The following is a 20845-nucleotide window of genomic DNA, read 5'->3' as shown; positions in this document are numbered from 1 at the left end:
TCTCCCTCCTGACCCCACGCGCCTTCAGCCAAGGGCAGCCGTGAGTTGGCCAAAGGGGTGAGAGGAGGACGTGAGCACATCTGACCTTTCAGGACCTGACGTGGACAGGCTGGGTGGGCAGTGGTGTGGGTCCGGACACATGATCCCTTTCCCTCCTCCGGCCACATAAAGGGAAAGAGCTTTGCCCTCAGGGCCCCCAGGTCCCCACCCCAACTCTATGAGGAACTCGCTACCTACCGAGCCCACGCAATAGATGGAGGAAGAGGCAGAGTCCAGATTCAACCCCAGGTCTCGGGCTCCAGAAGCGTGCCTCCCCCATGTCGGCAGTGCCAGGGGCTGGGGATGCCCCGGACCTTCGAGGGGCTGCCCTTTGAGCAGGGAGACAGTCCCCTCCCTGCCGAGCATATTCCGAGGGAGAGTGAGACACTGACTGTGTTTCCAGGCACATTTTGGGGCTGGAGACAGCATGTTGAAGCGCAGAGGAGGGGTCCCTCTGCCACCTGCACCACGTGGGCGACCAAGTGCCCGACAGAGCCTGGGTTCTGAGTGGCACACAAGTCCGGCACCCCAGCTGCAGCTGCTCTCCCCTCCTGCTCCAGCCAGGACCCTCCTCCAGCTGAGGAGCCTCACCCTGCGCAGATTCCAAGCTCTCCTGCTGTGCCGTGGAGCCCCGCCCAGGCCTGCCACCTGCCCTCACCGATCCGCCTGGGGACCCTGCTCGTCCTTCACCGCGCTCCAGCCCTCTTGTCTCTGGCACCTTCCTTGCCTCTTCCAGGGTGGCTAGAGGACTCCCCTCCCAGTGTTCTAGGGCACCCCAGTAACAGCCTCCTTCCTTCCATCTGGCAAATACAGAATCCCGCCCGTGATGCCTCCAGCCCCTCCAGGTGCTGGGGACAGAGGGGTGTGACCCTACCCAACCTCGGGTGCAGAGTGTGCACCAGGATATGTGATCAGGGAGGAAAACAGGGGGAAAAGTATGCAGACGATGCACAGCGTTCACCCAAGAGCCAAGAACATGGGGGAAAGAATATGCATGGTCATTTGCATATAGTTAGAAACAATGGAACTTCAGAGCAAACACTTGAGGAGAAAAAAATCTACAGCTAAAAGGAGGCTGAGACAGGACGGCGCGGACACGGGTGGAAGCTGGCATTTCCCCGACTGCGCCAGGCCAACGTTCTGCGTAATTGTGCAACAAAATTAAATTTACAAAAGAACAATCTCTAAAAATTAAAAGCAAAACAAAACCACTGAAGCTAACAGTCTATCGAATTGTTAACATAACAACACGGGATCTTTTGAAGTGGGTTTAAAACACCATGGTGGTGGTGTGCATTCCCAAGGGTTACACCCGCTGGACGAAAAGAAAACTCTCTAATGATTCCCAGTAATCACATTGTTACTAGCAATATCGGTATTGCTCTTCTGAAACTGTATTTACATAAAGATACAGTAAAAACATCATTACTTTAATTATTAGGAACCGACTTTGTCAGTGTAAGAGAAAGGAGATACAAAGTCAAGAAATTGAATAAAATCCTGTAAGCCTAAATTTGACTTTTTAAAAATCTTTTTAAAACAAAATCCTAGCCTGTCTAACAAAAGGCTCAGGAACAATGAGCAATCCAGGAGCCAAGCTTTGCCCCCTCCAGCCTGATGACGGTCTGTATGCCATTTCCAACTAAAGGCCCCTGGCTACCGGGAGAAATGTTGATTGCAGGGCTGGGGCTGGGAGCCTGGTCCGTCTTAGAGCAGAGAAAAGTCGGAGACTCGGGGGTTCTGCAGGACTCCGGGATCAAGTTGAAGAGGTTTGCACAAGGCAAGGAGGGCAATTTAAGTATCAACACGGTTAAAACCACAACAAATTGAAATGCACCAATTATGTCCAAATTCCTGAGTCCAAATGACCGGAGGAAAACCTAAGTGGCAGTCGGCGGTTGCAAGAAAATCAGCTCATCGTTTTGAAAACTAGTAAATGAAGGGGGAGAATTGGCGTGTCCCTGACGTACGCCCTCTCCAACTGCACGTCCCGGGAACCAATGGACGCGCACAGTGATTGTCAGCGGCTGGCCGCCAGCATCGTGAAAGAGAGAGGTGGGATGTGCTGTACCCCTTGAGGGGGCGACACCTGACGCTGCTCCTCAACGTACAGGAGACTCAGGTCAGAGCAGCAGGAGCAACGACACCCCAGGCACGTCAGCAAAGTCCAGGCTGGGAGGCTCCGGAGGACAGAAGACCTGTTTCCTCAACAAATAAATTGCAAAGAAAAAAAAGAGAGCAAGAAGGAGGGGGCGTCTATAGACTGAGAGATCGGGGAGACCTATTGGCTGCATGTGTGCACCTTGTGTTGAAAAGAATTTTAATAAAAACCATGTAACAAAACATTTATGGTTTAATCTGGGAAATTTGAACTCTGACTGGACACTGGATAATTTTTTTTTGAGGAAGATTAGCCCTGAGCTAACATCTGCTGCCAATCCTCCTCTTTTTGCTGAGGAAGACTAGCCCTGAGCTCACATCTGAGCCCATCTTCCTCTACTTTATATGCAGGATGCCTACCACAGCATGGCCTGATGAGTGGTATGAAGGTCCATACCCGGGATCTGAACCAGCGAACCCTGGGCCGCCAAAGCGGAACATGTGAACTTAACCACTGCGCCACCGGGCCAGCCCCGACACTGGATAATTTTAAGGAATTATTGTTCTTTCCTTTAGGGGAGAATGATGCTGTGGTTGTGTTTTAAAAGCCCTCATCTTTCAGAGATGCGCCCAGCGATGTTTGTGGATAAAGAATGAGCAGATCTTTGTGTGGTGGCGTGGAAAATGTTCATAATTTATAACTTTAAGCGGATGTACCATGCTACAGATCAATGCGTCGAACGTGTTCCAATTTGTTTTGTAAAGAGAAGGACAGAGCTGGATGTCTACACGGCATCATGTTTGCTTGTGCCTAGAGAAAGATCTGGAAGGACCGCTCAGGATGTTGGCAAGGGCATCTCAGAGAAGCAGCTAAGTGAGGACAGGGAGGTGAGCCTATCACTTTTTACTGTCAGTAAAAATTGTTGTGTACGTGGAGAAAAATGAAACAAAATCACTATCTTGCACTTCCGAGGGACTTAACAGACATAGGTGACACTCACCCGGTGGCCAACACCACCAGAGACCAGACTTGCTGTGCTGCTGCAGGAAGAGCCCAGCACCGCTTGCAAAGCTGTCCTGCAGAACACAGACCCAATCTGACCAGCTCCAGGCCCAACCACCGGTCACAGCGTCACAACAAAGGCACAACCTGCATATCCGGGAGGCGGACACACACAGGCAGGCGATCAGCTTTCAACCACTATGTTATAAGGGAGAAAAAAGAGAAGAAAGGAAATCCATAGGTGAAAAGAGGGCTTATCGTCAGAAAATGTGATGCTCAGACCTTATTTGGATCCGGAATCTAATAAGCTTTAAAAAAAAAAAAATGCGAGCCAATAAGGCAGTGCGAACACCGTTGGGTGCTGGATACTGAGCCTGCGTTGCTATTTTAGGGGCAATGATATCGTGGTGATGTTTTTTAAAAGAATCTTGTGTCTTACAGGCACATATTGAAATGGGAAGAGAGAGAGTGAGATGAAGCCTGGGATTTGCCTCAAAACAGTCGGGCGGCGAGGCGAGTGGTGGTCCTGGCACCGGCGGGTGCAGACGGGTGCAGTCCATCACATGGTTCTCTCCACTCAGTCTAGGAGGGGAGTTTTCCACAACGATTATAGCTATTACAACACTATTTATAACAATTCGTACTTATTTTCAAAAGAAGGATCTCGGGGAGGCGAGACGGGGTGACGTGGTACGATTGCCGTGTCGGAGGGAAAGTGGAGAAACAGTTCGGCCGGTGGGACCCGCTGGTGAGCCAGGGCTAGACGTCCGGCTGCGCTCGACCTCCTGCCCCTCATTTCCAAAGCAGAGGTGACCGCGCCCACTCGGAGGGTGCCTGTGAGGATGAGGGGACAAGGCACAGAGGTGCAATGCTCAGGACCCGAGACAGAGCTGGCACTCAAGAGACGGCAACTTTAGGAAAATTCCAGAACACTCAGGCCAGTGACAGAGGGAGCAGGAGAGAACGAGGGGGTCAGGGAGAGTGGAGCAGATGAGGAGGGAGAGTCGGGCCCGAGCTTGTCTCTGCTGCTCCCAGGCGCCAAAGGACCCTCACCCCTGCAGCACTGAGTTAATCCCACGAGCTCAGAAGCAGGCCTTATGCCAGAGCACCCTCTGCCCATGGCAGGCGATAGCCAGGGTGCCTTCCCGGAGTCCACAAAGGGTAGACTGTGTGTTGCTCCCAGATAGATGCTACAGCCCTGGGCCCACATACCTCCTCACACCAGGCAAAAAGTGAGCCAGGGCCAAAGCTAGAAGGCACCATCACCTCCAGGAAGCCCCCCGTCCCTCCCTCCAGCTGAGCTGAGGGTGCCCCTCCGCTGTCAGCCCCATGGCTCACACAGGATCCTGCCATCAGGCTGAGCTGGACCCAGCCTACTGGCCTCCCTGATTCACGTGCCCCACCCACCCGGGCTCTGTGCTCTTGCTCAGTGGAGAGTCTTGACTGCTGCCCCGCTGCCCCATCCCCTAACGCCCCTCTCCGCTGGCCCCAGGGTGAGGTCCAGGCTGTGGACCACCTGTCACAGCAGAACGCGCCCCTCCCCATCACTGGCTTCCCCATCTGGACTCCAGGCAGCCTCTTGGGGGCACTCGGATCTTCCCCAGAGGCTGCCCTGGGGTGGGGGGCCGGGTGACAGATGGAGAGCCACTTTGCTGAGTGAGAGACAGGATAGGAAGGATGTGGCAGATGCCTTCCTCCCCGGGCTCCTGTTCTGACTCCTGGTGGGACCTCTCTCCTGGAGACGACCTTGGTGAGGGAGCAGCTGCATCCCAACGTCCCTGCTCCTTTGCCTCGCTTCCCGTTCCCCTCACCGCAGAGCCCGGGGCTGCACCCCAATCCAGCCTGGGCACACATCCAGCTTCAGGCTGCCGTTTGGGCGTCCCAGCACCCAGGTCACCCAGACAGGGCTCAGTCAACCAGTTCAACGGGACAAACGAGGCCCCTACCCCCAGGCCATGCACGCAGGGACCCGACAGTGTCACCATCGCTCGGACTTAGTCTCCGAGACCAGAGGTGGTCCATGGGAGAGGGAAGTCACTTGGTTTCCACTAGGATGAGACTGAGACCTGAGACCATGAAATTGTTCATCTTTGAGCCTTTTTTAAAAAAATCATCTATGGAAACGCTGACATGGTCCATCCCCAGGAAAACTGGCCCCTTAACTAGTCTCTACCATTGGCAAGTTAGCGGTTATCTGACTGCCGCTGGCGGTTGCTGCAGGTTGGATCGGCTTGAAGCAACTCCAGTAGATTCTGGCCCCATGGCCCACCCAGAGCAAGAACCTCTTCTCAAGTCGACGTGGCAGATGGCCGTCCAGCTGCTCCGGAGGAGGCCAGCTGGAGACGCCTCAGCTCCACGTGCTCGCCCTTGAAGAGCGAGGCCTCCTCTTTCTGGCACAGTCCCTCTGACTGTCCCTGGGGGCTGCTGCATCTCCCACCACGGCGTCCACCACTCCACGTCACTCTTGTCCCCCTGTCCTCCTCCCACCAGCCCTAGAGGGCCTGGGAGCCGGGCTGTGGCTAGTGCACTGTCGGGAAGTCAGCGCTGGTTGGGTTGGAGATGGCTTGCACCACCAGGCAACAGATGGGAGGTCCCCAAGTTGTGGGGCGCGTGGCCGCTGTCCATGGTGCTAAGCGTAGGCATTTCCCCTGGCGCCTCCCAGAGCGTGTTGACCCCTGGCCCCTCAGAGGCGGTATCTTCCCCTTCCACAGGTTTCCACCCCCAGCTTTGACATGGAACGCATATGGTCAGGTTACAGGGCCCTTCGCCTGCCCCTGGCCCACCGCCCCTGAAGACAGAGAACAGCAGTGCCCACCCTCCCCCCGCCGGCTCTCCAGGCGTGCTGGCTCACAGTTATGTCTCCCTTCATCGCTCTCATCGCTGCACTAAACCCTGCACTTTATCAGCCCCTCCTAATGGGAAGTCTTCCAATCTGGGGTGTGCTCCTGCAAGACCCCTTCAGTCCCTCTCGAGGTCTCCGTACTGCACTTCAATTCCAGCTCCTCCAGCTCAGTTAATGGCCTGGTGAGCGGAAGGGAGAGCAGAGGACCACTTCGTGCTCTGGGCTGCAGCATCGAGAGCAATCTCCCGGAGCGAAAGCAAGTGGAGTCGCGGGGGATTTTGTTTTTAATTGAATGCTACGCGTTGGAGCAGAGTGAGGGCCGGCGCCCCAGTTCCCGTGTGCTGGGCACCAGCCTGTTAACCCTGCAAAGCCGCACGACGGTCTTCAGAGCAAGGATCCTTGTCCCCGTCTTTCAGATGAGGAAGTCAGGCTCAGAGAGATTCAGCGACTTGCCTAAGTGGGTGGGAGACAGGTAAATGCTCCTCAAAAGTGCAAAGGAAGCTCTGGTGGTGGACGGCCCAGCGAGCACCTGGCCCTCCCTCTGTCCAAAGCCGCTCCTCCCATGGGCACACACTTGAAAGCCGAGCCTGGCACCCGGCTGCCCTCCCTCTGTGCCCAGACGGGGCCCTGTGAATTTAGGGATCATCTAATCCCAGTTGTTCATCGTACAGGTGGGGAAACTGAGTCCAGAGAAAGGTGAAGGCAGGCCCAGGCTCTCTGACTCTGGGTCTCCAGCCTTCTCAAGGGGCCGCGTGCTCCACTTTGGCTGCCTCCACCCCCCTCTGAGCCTGTTTCCTCATCTTAAAAATGGGTCTGTTAGGCCTGCCCTGCAGAGCTCCCAAGAGGCCTACGTGGGCCGTGCATACTCAGTGCCGGAACAATGCCTGGCCCCGAGTGGACCACCGGTGAACAAGGCCCCTCCGTCCTCCCCTCTTCCAGCTGCAGCCTCGTTGGCCTGTCTCTTTCTGCATCAGCAGACCCCGCTCCGGGGGCTGGAACCACGAAGGAAGGGGCAGGCCACGCGGGAGAAAAGTCCCACCGTGAAGGGCTTTGCCGGCCTGAAAGGCTGTCACGTTCTTCTGCAAAGGACAAGATCTGCCAGGTTATTAGGCACGCACAGCCCAGCAGACTGCGGCCGGGAGATAAGCAAATCTTCCGCCAGGACAACTGTGGGATGGAGTTTTCATCCTTTTTCTTTTTTTTTTTTTTTATTTGTGGTCTTTTTCTTCTTCCCTCAACTTGGGTATTTTCAAGCTTAGATGTGACTGCTCTAATCAAACCAAGAGACCAGCAGCAGGAGGCGGATTTGCTTAAGGAAAATGGAAAGTTAAAAAAAGAGGCAGGGGAGGAGGGGGGTGCTTATTCTCCGGGTTGGATGGAGAAGATGCAGTCCTAGCCCCGTGCAGCCAAAAGCGTAAAGACGTGGCTTCGGACACCTCTCACCTGAGCGGGGCGATGAGGCCCCACCTCCGGGAGGCCCCAAGCTGATGGCAGAGGCAGAGCCACACGCTGGGGAGGCTCCAGTCTGACGAGGCGGCACCGCCACCCTGGGGGACGCCGGTGCCATGGGAAGCTCCAGCACACCCCAGACTACCTCAGGTGCTCCTGCCGTGTGGACCTGCCACCCAGGGAAATGCGGTCTTGCTGAGCATCCATGCCGTGTGCCCGGGGTCTCCCTCTCCCAGATGCATGCGGCTGCCCCGCCAGCCCGCTGAGCTTGTCCCTCCGTCCTTGCTGCCCCTCCCAGGCACAGCCCGAGAGGACACTGCAGAGCACACCCACAGCCTGAGTCCCCTCCCGGAGTGACACGTTCTTGCCGCGGGAGCCCAGGCAAGGGTGGGGGGCGGGGCCCGTGCAGCCGCCACTCCTCCAGTCCCACCCCTGCAGCTGTCCTCATGGCACCCAGCTCGTGGCCTCGCGGAACACTGTCTCTGAGGCCCTGACGGAGCATCGCCTCCCTCTGTGGCTATGACCAACCCTTCCACAGGGAGTGGGCAAGCTTCGCCAACCTCAGCTGGAGGCCCAGACAAGGCCGTGTCCCCCAGAGAAACAGGTCACTTGCTTTTAACCTCAATTCCACATGCACAAAGACTCCAATGTACACAAACTCACCTCTGGAAACATTTTCAAACATGAGTGATGACCTTTGAGCTGCGACAGCTCCTTCCCTCTCTGTCTCCCCAAAGAGTTTGCCAGTATCTGAAACCTCAGATAACCTCGGGGTCTCCCTACACTCTTCATAGGGTGGTTGGCCCCTTATCCTCTTTGAATTTGCTGCGTCCTTGTCTCCTCCTCCAGGCAGCCCTCCGAGACTATCCCTTCTGGTGCTCCTGTCTCAGACCCTGCTGCTCTCCCTCGCGTCCTCGAGCACTCAGGATTACATGCTTGGGTCTATCTGCCTCTTCCCACCAACCAGAACACCAGCCGTGTGAGGGCAGGGGCCGTGCCTTGTTCCCCAGGGTCTGGCCCCTGGTAGGTGGTAGTTGCCTCATACACACATACATACAGAATGAATGAATAAATGAACAAATGAAAGAACGAATGAAGATGCCTCTGAAATCTCTCTGCCGCCATCCCCTTTCCCTAATCACACCCCACTGTCCACAAGCACATCCCAGACATCTTCTCGCCACGTCAAAGCCATCACTGGCGTGGCAGGTGGTGGGGGGCCTCCCCAAGGGGTGGGGAGCCTCCCTCAGTGGCCCCCTGGTCTGTATGCCAGCCCTGGCCTCTCCCCTCCCACGAGAGATCGGGGAGTCATGACCACAATATTCTGTAGCCACTCCACTGAGAGAAGTGGTCTAGTTTCTCTGTCTTGAACCTGGGCTGGCTGTGACCTTCTGTGACCACAGCTGTGGCATGGGGGACGCTGTGTGAGTTCCGGAGGCCAAGCTTCAAGGTGCTGGCAGTGTCCCCTCTCGCCTTCTTAGAGGCCAGCGCCAGGCAGAAAAGCTCCACGGACCATTGTCTGATGGGAGCTCCGTGAGAGAGAGACCCGCCCCCTGGAGGGAGGACGGCCCCAGGAGAGACCCGCCACGTGAAGCGCACCTGGGCTCCCGCCCAGTGGTGACCACCAGGGCCCACCCTCACGTGGATGAGGCCATCTGGGCATTCCAGCCCAAGTGGAGCTCCTGGCTGACGGACGCCCCATCAGTGACCCCGCTGACGCCCCTGGAGCAGAAGAAACCAGCTGACGGACAGCAGGGTGGGCCGTAATAGATCTCGGTTGCTCTGAGCCGCCCAGTCAGGGGCGGTTGGTTATGAGGCAGCAGATGGATGAGGGGACACTTCCGTCCCTTCCTGCGGCCGTCTTCTGAGTCCCCCGTGGGACCCATCATCCCCGCTTCAGCAGCAGAGGGCGGAGGGGGGGTGGATGGAACCAAGCAGGACGGACGCGGACCTGTCCCCAGCCCCGGGATCGCGGGCAGTTTGGCCGGCATTTCGGAAACTCCCTGCCCTGCGCCACGCCAGCATTGATAGTCCTGTCGCCCCTGCCCTGCCAGCCTGCGCCCTGCGTGGGGGCCCCTGGGCCCTGCTTTAGGGTTCCCTGAGGAGTCCTGGGAGCTGCCTGAATACAGGAAGTGTCTTCTCTCATACGCCCTAATGGGTCACAGTCCTTAAACCAGAGCGTTTCCCTTGTAGACGAGACACAACACCAGGGCCGCCCTCCTCCAGCCTCTTCACGAACGCCCAGAGGCCCAGGAGTCCGGGGTCTTTGGGCTGCAAGTGACATGTACCCAACTCAAACTAGCTTAAGAAAAAAAGGAGAGTGGTGTGAGATGGGGTCCAGTCAGGACACAGAAAACATGCCAGAATTTTCAAACAGAGGGAACGTGACTGCAGGAAGCGTTCACATGGGGAGGGTTGGAACAGCAGAGGAACCAACTGGGAGACACGGAGGACACCCAGAGATGGGCAGCAGCAGGAAAAGGCCACTGGCCTGAGCAGAGGGGAGGACTGGAGGTGGCGTTTCCAGAGCAGGGATGCAGGCCACGTCGCGTGGTGGGGCTGCCCACAGGGACAGGGCCTGGTGGTGGCCCCTGCGGGCCCTGGAGCCACGGGAGGCCCACAGTGTCAACAGACAGGCAGCGATGGGGGTGGACAGGGCAGCTCCTCCCTCCACCGGCCGGGCTCCCTGCTGGTTCCCAGTGCCGACCCTTTAGCTCCGTCGAGCAGCTTCCGTGTGCTCAGGACGGAGCCCAAACTCCCGGATGCGCCCCCAGGACCCCATATTCTCGGCTCACAAGCTCTGAGTCCAACCTTAACAGACAACTCTCAGCTCCTTCCTGCCCCAGGGCCTTTGCCCATGCTGCTCCAGGCACCTGTGCCCCTGCTCCTATGTTACCTGAGGACTCTTCACCTTAAAGGTCACTTTCCCTGCAAGGTCTTCCCTGACCTCCAGGTGGAAAGGCCACCCTTCCCACTCCTCGAACCCTGTGCTCCCCTGGGGCACCCATCTCATAACCACGGTCTCGCGGTGCCGTGTGCACGCAGTAGGCGTCTTCCTGCGCCTGGAGGAAGCCCTGGTGGGCAGGGGGTCACTGTTCACACAGCCCTGAAGGGCTGGCGCTGACAGAGAGGCAGGGCCTGTTGGGGAGCCCTGGGCTGGTCTCAGGCAACATTCTCACAGCAGAAAGGCAGCGGGGAGGAAGGGTGAGAGCGAGGGCCTGGCACCCTCCACGGGCGGCCTCGTCGGCTCCTCCCACGGCGGGGGGAGGTCACAGGACAGGGTCTGCAGCCCTTTACTCAGCAAACTGTGTGCAGACTACCCCTGCCTGGAGCCAGCTGCCTTGGAGCAGGAGGTAATGAGCCCCCATCAGGGGAGGCATCCAAGCTGAGGCTGCAGCATCCATAGTATAGATGCCATGGAATATTCTCCAAGATTCTCTGGTTCTCGAAGGAACTCTGCCGTGCCAGTGCAGAGCTGGATGCCGGGGACAGGAGGAAACACGTGCAGAACAAGGGTGGGGGTACTCAGGCAGCTCCATTGGGACTGAGGGCCGCGTGCCGAGTCCCTGCGACAGAGCGGGTGGGACGGGGCTTGTGGACCCTCTGGTGGGCGGCCCAGCCCCACAACGAGCTCCAGCGGAGGGAGAGGCTGCTGTGGCCGCACTGCCCCATCCAACCACCCCGCCTCCCGCTCGACCTGGAAGCAGGGAAGCTCCGGAAACGCCCCCATGAACACTGGCGGGTGGGGCCTTCGGAGCAGAGGCCTGAGGCAGAGCCCAGCTGCAGGGAGGTAGCTGGGCCACCACTGCCACCCAGAGGCTGGCCGGGAGCCAGGCTGCCCGGCACGGGGACGACCCTAGAACACGGCCAACCAGACCCCCCATAGGGAGAGGGGCTCATCGCGGCCCAGCAATTCTCTCCACAAGCCCAGGGCGGGGCTCCAGGTCAGACCCTAAGACTCAGAGAGGTCACGGAGCAGACCCAGGACCCAGAGAGCCAGCGGGGGCAGTCACAGCCTCAGACCCTCTGCCCACTCACCCCAGGTAACCAGGCAACTCCTCCACCTCATGGGGAGACGATTGGCTGGGGGAAGCGGGGGTCTCCTTCCACAAGGCCTGCTCCTCCCTGGGCCTCAGCAGCCTCGCTGGCAAGGGACCCTGAGCCTGAGATGCTCTCCAGGCTGTGCCGAAGCCCCTTGCCCCTTCCATCTGGTCTCACCGCATTCCGCTTCCTGTCCGTCACTTCCTCCTCCATGCAGCCCCCCTGGGCTTCATGGCCTGCACCATGCAGACCCAGCGGGTGAGCAGCGGCAGCTCCCTCCTCGACCTGCCGTGGGGCTGGGCCCAGCCTGTTTGTCACATTTCCCAGGGAAAAAAGTTGTAAAGCAAAGATACAAACCTTTCCCCACAGCATGGACTGGTGGGGCTGGTTTTCTAAGGACGGATGGGCCGTTAGGAGCCGCCACGTCCCGCACGGCATCCGGGCCCCTCGGAAGCCCTCAGTCCTCCCGGAGCACCCCACCCCGGCCTCGGCTCTCGCTCTCCACCCCTCTGCACCTGACATCCTGGCCGTGCCCGTCCCTCAGGACCCTGCCTCACCCGACACCATGCGAGAGTCCCACCCCCTGTGCCCGGCGGGCCCCCTGCCCAACCACCACCAGTTCACCACAGGTGAGGACGGGAGGCCCACGGAGGGAAAGTGGCTTCACAGTGGCTGGGGTGGGCCAGGCCTCCTTCAGGCTGGCCAGGAACAATGTCCGGCATGGAGTGGGAGCAAAAGTGTGACCTGGGGCCCCAGCCAGGCTCAGCCACGGGGCCTCGGGGGTGGGCGGCACCTTCCACTGCCCTTCCAAGGAAACTCGTGCCCAGCCAAGGCGTCGCCCAGGAGGAGGGACCGTGAATGACATCCTTCCCGCGGCCTCCTCCGCCTCCAGGCCAGCCTCACGGCTTCAGAGCCACCCTCTCCTGCAGCAGCTGCTGACCCCAGGCTCCCAGCGTGGCCGATGGGGACTAGTACCCAGGACTCCTCCCTTCCCAGCCCTGGCCTTGGCTGTACCCATCGCCCTGGTGCCCGGTCCCACCTATGAAATGACAAAAGGTGTCCACTCCGGGGGTGCCTCTCCAGGGATGTCTCTGTGCCTGTGTCATGCAGCTGGAGCGATGGCCCCAGCGCCGAGGGTGGTGTGACCTGTGTTTCCCTCCCTCTCCCCGTCTTAGATCCAGGAACGCAGGGCCACAAAGGGATCTAAGGAATGTGGGGAATGCAAATCCTCCCACACACATTTCTCAAAGGGGAGATTAGGCCCAGAACAGGGAGGTGGCCGGTCCCCAGGACTCAGCTGGGGTGAGCCCTTGTCTCCTGGTCCCCAATCTCTCTCATCAAATACGTTGGTCTCTGGCCTGTGATGTTCCATGCTGGGCCTTCGGCCCCAAGGAGGCCAAAGATGCAGGTCAGGGGCCCAGCAAGAGGACCAGGATCACAGGGCCCAGGCCAAGGGATCTGGCTGGAGGGGTCTCCGTGCCCCACCCAGCAGCATCCGTGCAGACTGGAAGGAAGGGACAAAGGTCTCGTCAGGATAAGACGGTGGCAGGTGCTGGGCTGACCCTTAGTGGCCATTCCTTCTTTCCATCCTCACAACCAGCTTGGGAGGAGTCACACTCTCCCCGATTTACACAAGAGGATACTGTCTCGAGGTCACCCAAGCACCAAGAAGCAGGCCTGGGGAGGGGGGCCCGGCTGGCAGAGCCCCCAGACTCAAGCTGTTACCACCGAGGACCCCGGTCTGCTCCAATACACAACACACATGCCCGGAACCACGCGGCCAGCCTCTGAGCCACAGCGTCTGTGTTGTTCTTCTTGCTACCATTCTAGAATTGTCACCGAGAAGTGTCAGCTTCTCTTCCTTTTTCTAAGCCTGCAGTTGGGGCAACATCCCTGCGGTTGCTCGAACGATGGCCGAGCGGTGGGCGCGGGGGAGGCAAACGCCAGGGTGGGCCAGCGTCCTGCAGCAGATCCAGGTGAGTGCTGGCACTTCCATTTTACCAAATCAGAAGGAGAAGAACGCTATACTAGTGACCACTGACCACCGCGGCCAGATGGTGGTTGTCTGGGGCCCCAGAGGGGGCTGTGTCCTCAGCCGGGAGGTTACACACACAGACAGACCCCCGCAGCACTGCAATGACAACCCCACAATCAGGCCGGGCTACCCTGTCCAAATCTGGCCGGGGAGCTGGCATCGACAGGCCCTGCTCCAGAAGGCGTCACAGCAGGGCCACCTGCCAGGCTTCACCACAGGCCAGCTGAGCCGCCGCCCCCCCGGGAAGGCCCTGAGTCTGAGATGTGCAGGAGGAAGACAAAAATGGACCTCTGCCCAGCAGGGAGAGTGGGAGGAGGGGCAGAGGGCAGAGGGGGCGGGACTGCCCTAGAACTTCACCAAAGCAATGAAACCTAGATGCCAATGACTCCAACCCCTTCTTTTTGTAGATCAGAGAGGGTAAGCAACTTGCCCAAGGTCACACAGTGACAGGGTGAAAATTAAGCCCAGGGCTTTACCTGCCAGTCCAGGGCTTTTGCTATGCACTTGACCCACCAAGTATCTAGTTGCTAATCGGAGAGGAAGCCTAAAGTTTCAGCACTGGAAAGGTCACAGACATCATCCATCCAGTCACCCAAAATTCATTTGCCCAGCCATCCTCCCATCCACCCACCCATCCATTCACCCATCGTGTATCCTTCCATCCACCCATCCCTCCTCCACCAGCTCATCCACCCATCCACCATGAGTCCTTCAACCCGCCCACTCGCCCACCCACTTTCCCACAAACCAATCCATCCACCCATTCTCCCACCAACTCGTCATCCGTCTGTCTTCCCCACACCTGTGCATCCATCATCCATCTGTCCATCCGTGCCCCAAACCGTCTACCCATCTATCCGCCCACACATCCTTTTACCCATCCATATATCCACCCATCCACCTCCCACCCACTCACCCCACCCACATATTCCTCCACATTCCCATCCACGTATCTCCATCCATCCATCCACCCACCCTCCCATCCTCTCTCGGGTCCCTCCATCCAAGAACGTTTGCTGAGCATAAACCTACATGCTCCTCACTCTGACTTAACAAGAGCAGCACACAATTCTAACCGGAATAGACCCCAAAACACAGCTCATGACTCTGCCCTTAGTGCACCTGGGGAAGCGGGGTTGGGAGGCTGGAGAAAACGAGAAGCAGCAGAACCGTTCTGGGAAAGTGGAGACGCTCCCAGCACCCCACTCCGGCCCCTCTCAGAGCTCCTCCCGACGTCGCCCCACCAATGTCCCAGGCCCACAGCACTGTTTTACCCACCGGGGCAGTGGCGCAAGCCCTGGGCTCCTTCTTCTCCCCACCCCCCACCCAGGTCATAGGTAAAAGTAAGTAACCCTGGACCTGCCCCACACCCAACGGGACCATGAGTAGCAGACAGGCCAGTTCTGGGATCTTCCTCCCCGGCACCTGCTTCCTGGTGTGGTGCCTGTGGGCTACCCCCACGTGGTGTCTGGGGTTCTCGTCCTGTCTCCCCCAGGACCCCTCTCTGGACGTCAGTCTCTCCGTCTGTGCAATGGGATACTAGGACCAGCTCTTCTCCTGGCCCAGATTCCCCCGCAGCCCTGGGGTGCGTGGGGAGAGTGGGGACCAGGGATGGGACAGCGAGTGCATGAGCTGGCACTGTGCTGCCCCCGGGATGTGCCATCAGTCAGCCTTGCTCTGGGCCAGCATCCTGGAGCCTGGAAACCACTCCTCGCCTCCCCCGATGACTCACCCTGTCAACACCTGATGAGTCATGGCCGCTGGCAAATGGGGCCCACCGATCCAGCCACCCCCACACTGAGGACTCAGCCTGCCCGGGGCACAGCCTGAGTGAGCGCCACCCAGCCTGGGAACAAGGCCCGGGAGGAAGGCACGTCCTGCCCTGCCTGTGGGTGGGATTCGGTGTCAAGGGCTCTGGAGCCCAGGCCCACCCCATGAGAAGCCCATCCCCCAGCCCACCTTGACATTGAAGCCACGAGGCCCAGACAGGCGACCAACTCACCCAGAGCCACACAGCACATGAAGGTCCCAGAGAGGACAAGACCCCAGTGGCCCTCTGGCGGAGCTCGTCCGCCAGCCGCTGTGCTGTCTCTGCCAGCATGGGGGTCATGCGTCCAGATGGGCTCCCGGCCAGGCAAGGGCTTCCCCTCCTCACTCAGGCCCCCACCTCCTGGCACTCGCTCCCCCCATCAACCTCACCCAGAGAGAAGAGGCCCTGCCCACACAGAGCTCAGTGTCCCCCACTGGATGCGGAAATGAGGCCCCAAAAGGCGACAAATTCTTGCCCTGGCCTTAGGTCAGCAGGCGACATGGCTGTGATGGAGACTGGGTCTGCCTGGCTGTAGGCCCAGGATCTTTCCTCCTGGTCCACCTCCCTTCACTTGTCCTCTGGCCTTGATGTTCCCTCTGGGTGCCACAGATCATGGTCGTTCCCTGCAGTTCACTCATTCGTTCATTCGTTCATTCAAGTGTGAATGGAGCATCCAGCCTGCACTGGGCACAGAGGATGCTGGGGGAGCGAGCCCCACATCTGCCCTCTAGACCTGACAGGCTGCCGAGTGAGGGCCCCGCCCACCCTGCCAGGTGACAGCAGCCCCAGCCGTGGGAGCAGTCCACCTGACCGTTCCCTGCTCCCTCCCCCGACCCACGACCCGTGTCCTTTGCGAGACCTTCCTGGGCCCGCATACGCGGTGCTGTGGCACCTGTAACGCCTTCCTGCCTGCCCTCATGATCAGTTCCTTGTTCCCCCTTGAAAGCGGTGACTTGAACCCACCTCTGATTCCTGGGACCTAACACAGGACCAGGCTCATAGCTGGACGCTTGGCTGAGTGATGAGTGAATAAATGAAGGAATGAATGAAGTCTTGAGAAGCCTGCCAGGGCCCCCGGCTTACAGAGCGAGCGGTGCTCTAAGCTTGGAACTGGAGACAATGTCTGCACGGCCTCTGTCCTGCGGGAGGTGCTAGACGCCTCCTCCCAGGGGAATGGGGTCCCCTGCTTGGGGGCACCCTGTTCGGGAAACATGGCAGGTGGCGTGTGGAGGAGCATCTGAGAAGCGCTGGGAGGAAGGTCGGGGCCACGAACCTGCAGGGGCTGTCCTTGAACAGCCTAGGGTTGGGGGACCCGAGTCAGCCCTGTCAGGTTCCGGCACTGAGATCACGACCTGGAATCTCACAGAAGGCACCTGTGCTCGCGAGATGCCAGGAATGGCACCAAGCCTACTGGACATCTCCGGGGACGGGATCATCATGTCCCTCCTCTGGGCAGCAGAAAGAGCATCACCTCACCCCAAAAATGTTGATGGAGCCCTGCGTCCAACCCAAGATTTACTCTGGGTCCTGGGGACAGAAGGCTCAGGCCATCATCTTGGAAGCCGTCATCAAGACGCTCACAACCACATCGAGAGCAGGACTTGGGGGCACGCAGCTGGAGCAGGTGTGCCAGGCAGCTAAGAGGCCCCCCGAGAGCTGCTCTTGTGACCCGGGAACTCAGCAGGTAACTGCGTGAGCACTGTCCTCACTCGGCCCCTCTTAGGGACCTCCGCTCGCTCCACCAGGGGCTGGCTGCACGAAGGGGCTGCTGTGCCTGTTGGGATGTTCTCCAAGGTGCATGCAGAAGCTGCTGGAGGATGCGGGCTAGGCCAGCTAACGGGGAGGAGCCAGCAGGTCAGTGGGATAACGGAGCACCGGCTTACCCAAGAAGCAGGACAGTGCCACGTGTGCGGGGCAGCAGCCGCAGCCGGGTGACTAGACCCAATTCAGGCTGGAGAAGGTGTTCCAACGGGCTGGAGAGTGGCCCGGGGCAAAGCTGCATGTGCAGCCCCTCCAGCCACGGCAACCCTGGCCTCTAGATGCCGCCCATCCGGCTGCCTCCTTGGGGTGGGCGCCAGTGCCCTGACCTCTCCTGGGCCAGGCCCTGAACCCATAAAGGATGGGACCTGCTGTGAACAGACCCCAAGGCACTGGGATCAGAGCGGCCATGTCAGCCCCTGCACACTGACCCTTCAAACAGACCTCTGCAGCCGCCTGTGAGCCCGCTGTGGCCAGGACGCCAGGGCAGAGTGGCACAGCCTGAGCGACAATCTGGAGCATGGTAGGGATGATGGGATGACCTGGTGACAGGTGCCAACGATGGTGACCACAGAGCTGATGGCAGCGAGGTCAGCAGCAGGTCACGCCCCCTGGCCCCTGCGTTCGTGTCCCACATTGAGCTCCCCTCCACACCCCAGGGCCGGCCCGTGTGACGGGGGGAACCTGAGCCTCGACCCTCAGGGGACCGTGAGCAGATCACAGCTCCCAGGGGATGGCACGCAACCCCAGGGCTGCCTGACCCTGGGGCAGGTGGTGATGGGGCAGGACCGCGGACTGTGGGCAGGGGCCGTCAGGATGATGGGGGAGCACCCCAGAGGTCCACCTGGGGGTGGCAGTGGTGACAGCGCTGTCAGAGCCACCCACTACACGCTGGACAGTGACGCTCAGGCGGGTGGAGGAGAGAGATGTGACTGTCACTCTCCTCCAGCCAAGGTCAAGGTCACGGGGAGGGGGCGCGCCCCTCACCCCAGCCATCCCCGGAGGGAGGCAGCTGGGGCACAGCCTCCTCCTGCTGCCTGGATCCCTCAGTCCGTTTTATTATCTGATTCACGATATCAGTGTTTTAATATTTAAAGCGGATTTGAATTAGCGTAACTGGCCCTAAGTGGAAATAAATCCGTGTTAGTGCGTAAGCAGTTTCTCCAGACGATTAGAACTCGAACTAAATTAATATCTAATCTTTCTTCTTCTCCCTTCAGAGCCCCACTTTCCAGATGGTGCGGGGTCCCAGGTGGACGCGGGGGGCGGGGCACTGGGGCAGGATGGGTCGCAGAGATAGGCCCATGGGGAGGACGACACCCAGCACTGCCCTGCCCTCAGCCTCGCAGAGACTGGAAGACCAGGAGCTGGCGGGGAAACTGAGGCCCTGGGGGCAGCTCAACCGGGCTGGGAAAGGCAGCCAAGCAGAGCTGAGTGTGAGCGCCCGGGTGGTCATGGACCCCGAACTGGGCAGTCTCAGGAGGACCCTCCGAGGGCCCTCACCCCTCCACGGGTGAGCTGGTGGCTTTTCAGTGTCACAGACGGCTCTTGAGAGGGGTCACCCGGCAGCATCCTGAGCCCGACACTTGCGCCCCCCTCTAATTTAGTCTCCCCCAGCCCTTCGCTCTCCCATCCAGGGGATCAGTCTGTGGTGTGAAGCTTGTCTCCAGCCCTGGCTCAGATCCTGGCACCCCGTTTCTCCCAGGGGGACTCTCAGTGGCCCATTTCCCTCATCGTTCGAGGTTGTGGGGACCCAGTGAGCTGACGCAGGAGCCCGGCAGGGCCAGCCCAGGTTCCTCGAGTCTTGAAGATGGTGCAGACCACAGGAACCACCTTGTTCCTTCCCAAACACACGGGGCAGCTCAAGACAGCCAACCCCCCAGGGCTGCGTGTGCTGGGAGGTCGGCCCGTGAGGGGCCCTTGAAGCCGCTTGGGCCACCAGTGTCCTTTGCCCGTACGGGCCGGGGTGCGTGGCTGCAGACGGTGCAGGCCCAGACCCGGGAAGTCCTTCCAGCCTCGAGCACTAGCAAGACCTCCCTCCACAGAGAGGCTGCGGGGTGTGGCGGGAGGCAAGGGGCTTTGAGACAGACAGACCAGGGTCGCACCCCATCTCCACTGCTTACTCACTCCCACCTGGCCTCGGCCGCTCCCTCATCTACACACAGACACGCACACACATACACACGCACACACACAGGGATCACAATAAGGAATGTGAATTTGATCAATCAACTCCAACTCGTTGGCCTCCCTCCCTCCCTCTCGGAGCTCTGGGAGGGTCCGGTGGGGGAAAGAACATATATATGGGAGGGGTGGGGGTTCCTATTCAGCAGACTCATATTCTGACCCCAGGAAAACCGCCCAGCCAGACCACACAGCACGAGCCCAGGCCCCAGGCTACACCGGCCGTTGCGCTTCCCAAGGCCACTCGCTGTGGTGACAGGGACCTCAGAAGCAGACTCATCACCTCTGTCCCGTGGGTCTCCAGAGGTAACAGGCTACCTGGGAACAAGCACCCCCAGGGCTTCAGGGGAACCCAGCCCGGGGCAGGAGGACACGTGGGAGGACTTCTTGGTGGAGGTGATGTCTGCTCTGCGGGATGCAGAGTGCGCTGGTCTTAACCGGGGAGCAGAAGTGGGAAGGGCACGGAGGTGACAACGTGTGAAGGAACAGGGTGAGCGAGAACCCCGCAGTGAGGCCCGGAGCTGGAACATGTGTGAGCTACCCCTGCTGTGTGACAAAGACCCTAACACATGGCAGCTTCAAAACAACCAACGAATTATCTCACAGTTCCTGTGGGCCAGGGAACAGGTGCAGCCCAGCGGGGTCCCTGCCCAGGGTCTCCCCGGCTGCTGTCCTCTCCAGGCTCCACTAGGGAGGGGATCTGCTCCACACGCCTCTTGGCAGGATCCGTTTCTGGTGGCTGTTGGACTGAGGGGCCTTGAGTCCTGGCTGGTGTGTGGCCTCTGCTAAGGGAGCTTGGAGCGTGGAGGCTGGTGCCCAGAGCGAGGGCTCTGAGAGAGTGCAAGAGGGCCAGCAAGGGGCAAGTCACCATCTTTTGTGACCTCATCTCAGAAGCCGCAGCCGCCACTTTGGCAGGGCCTCATCTCCTGCCTCTGGTGGCAGCAGGGGCCGGCTGTGGGAGCCTTGACTGCCGGACCGTGGAACCCAGGCTCAGAGCCTCGGGCAGGCTTTAGGCTGGGGAATGACGGATCAGATTTGCGTGTACGAAGATGCTTTGGAAGATAAACTAGAGATGACTCAGAGGGAAGGAGGCTGCTGTGGACTGAGTTGCGCCCCCATTTGACGGTGGTATTTGGAGAAAGAGGTGATCAGGTCAGACGAGCTCAGGAGTGCGGGATCCCCAGGACGGCATTAGTGCCTTTGTAAAAGAGACATCACAGAGATTGCTTCCTCTCTCCCCTCCACGTGTGGACACAGCACGAGAAGGTGGCGTCTGTAAGCCAGGAAGAGGGCTCACCAGGAACCTGACCACGCCGGCCCCCGGACCACAGACCTCCAGCTTCCAGAACGGTGCAGAGTAAACTCCTGGGTTTAAGCCACCCGTCTGTGGGATTTAAGGGGCCCCCAGCAGACTAATGCGGAGGCTGATTGCAGAGTGACCATGGGGGCCGTGGCCGACGTCCAGGGAGAGGAGGGAGGGGTCTGTGCCTCGCCAGGCCCTGTGCATTGGCCCCATCCCACCGGGATCTTCCCAGGGCGGCCCAGCACGGCAACTGGCTCACCCATCTGAACCTGTGATAACAG

The sequence above is a fragment of the Equus caballus genome, chromosome 9 (assembly GCF_041296265.1).
Source record: "Equus caballus isolate H_3958 breed thoroughbred chromosome 9, TB-T2T, whole genome shotgun sequence".
NCBI lineage: Eukaryota > Metazoa > Chordata > Mammalia > Perissodactyla > Equidae > Equus > Equus caballus.
The sequence above is the reverse complement of the archived record's forward strand: the minus strand, read 5'-3'. Positions refer to the sequence as shown.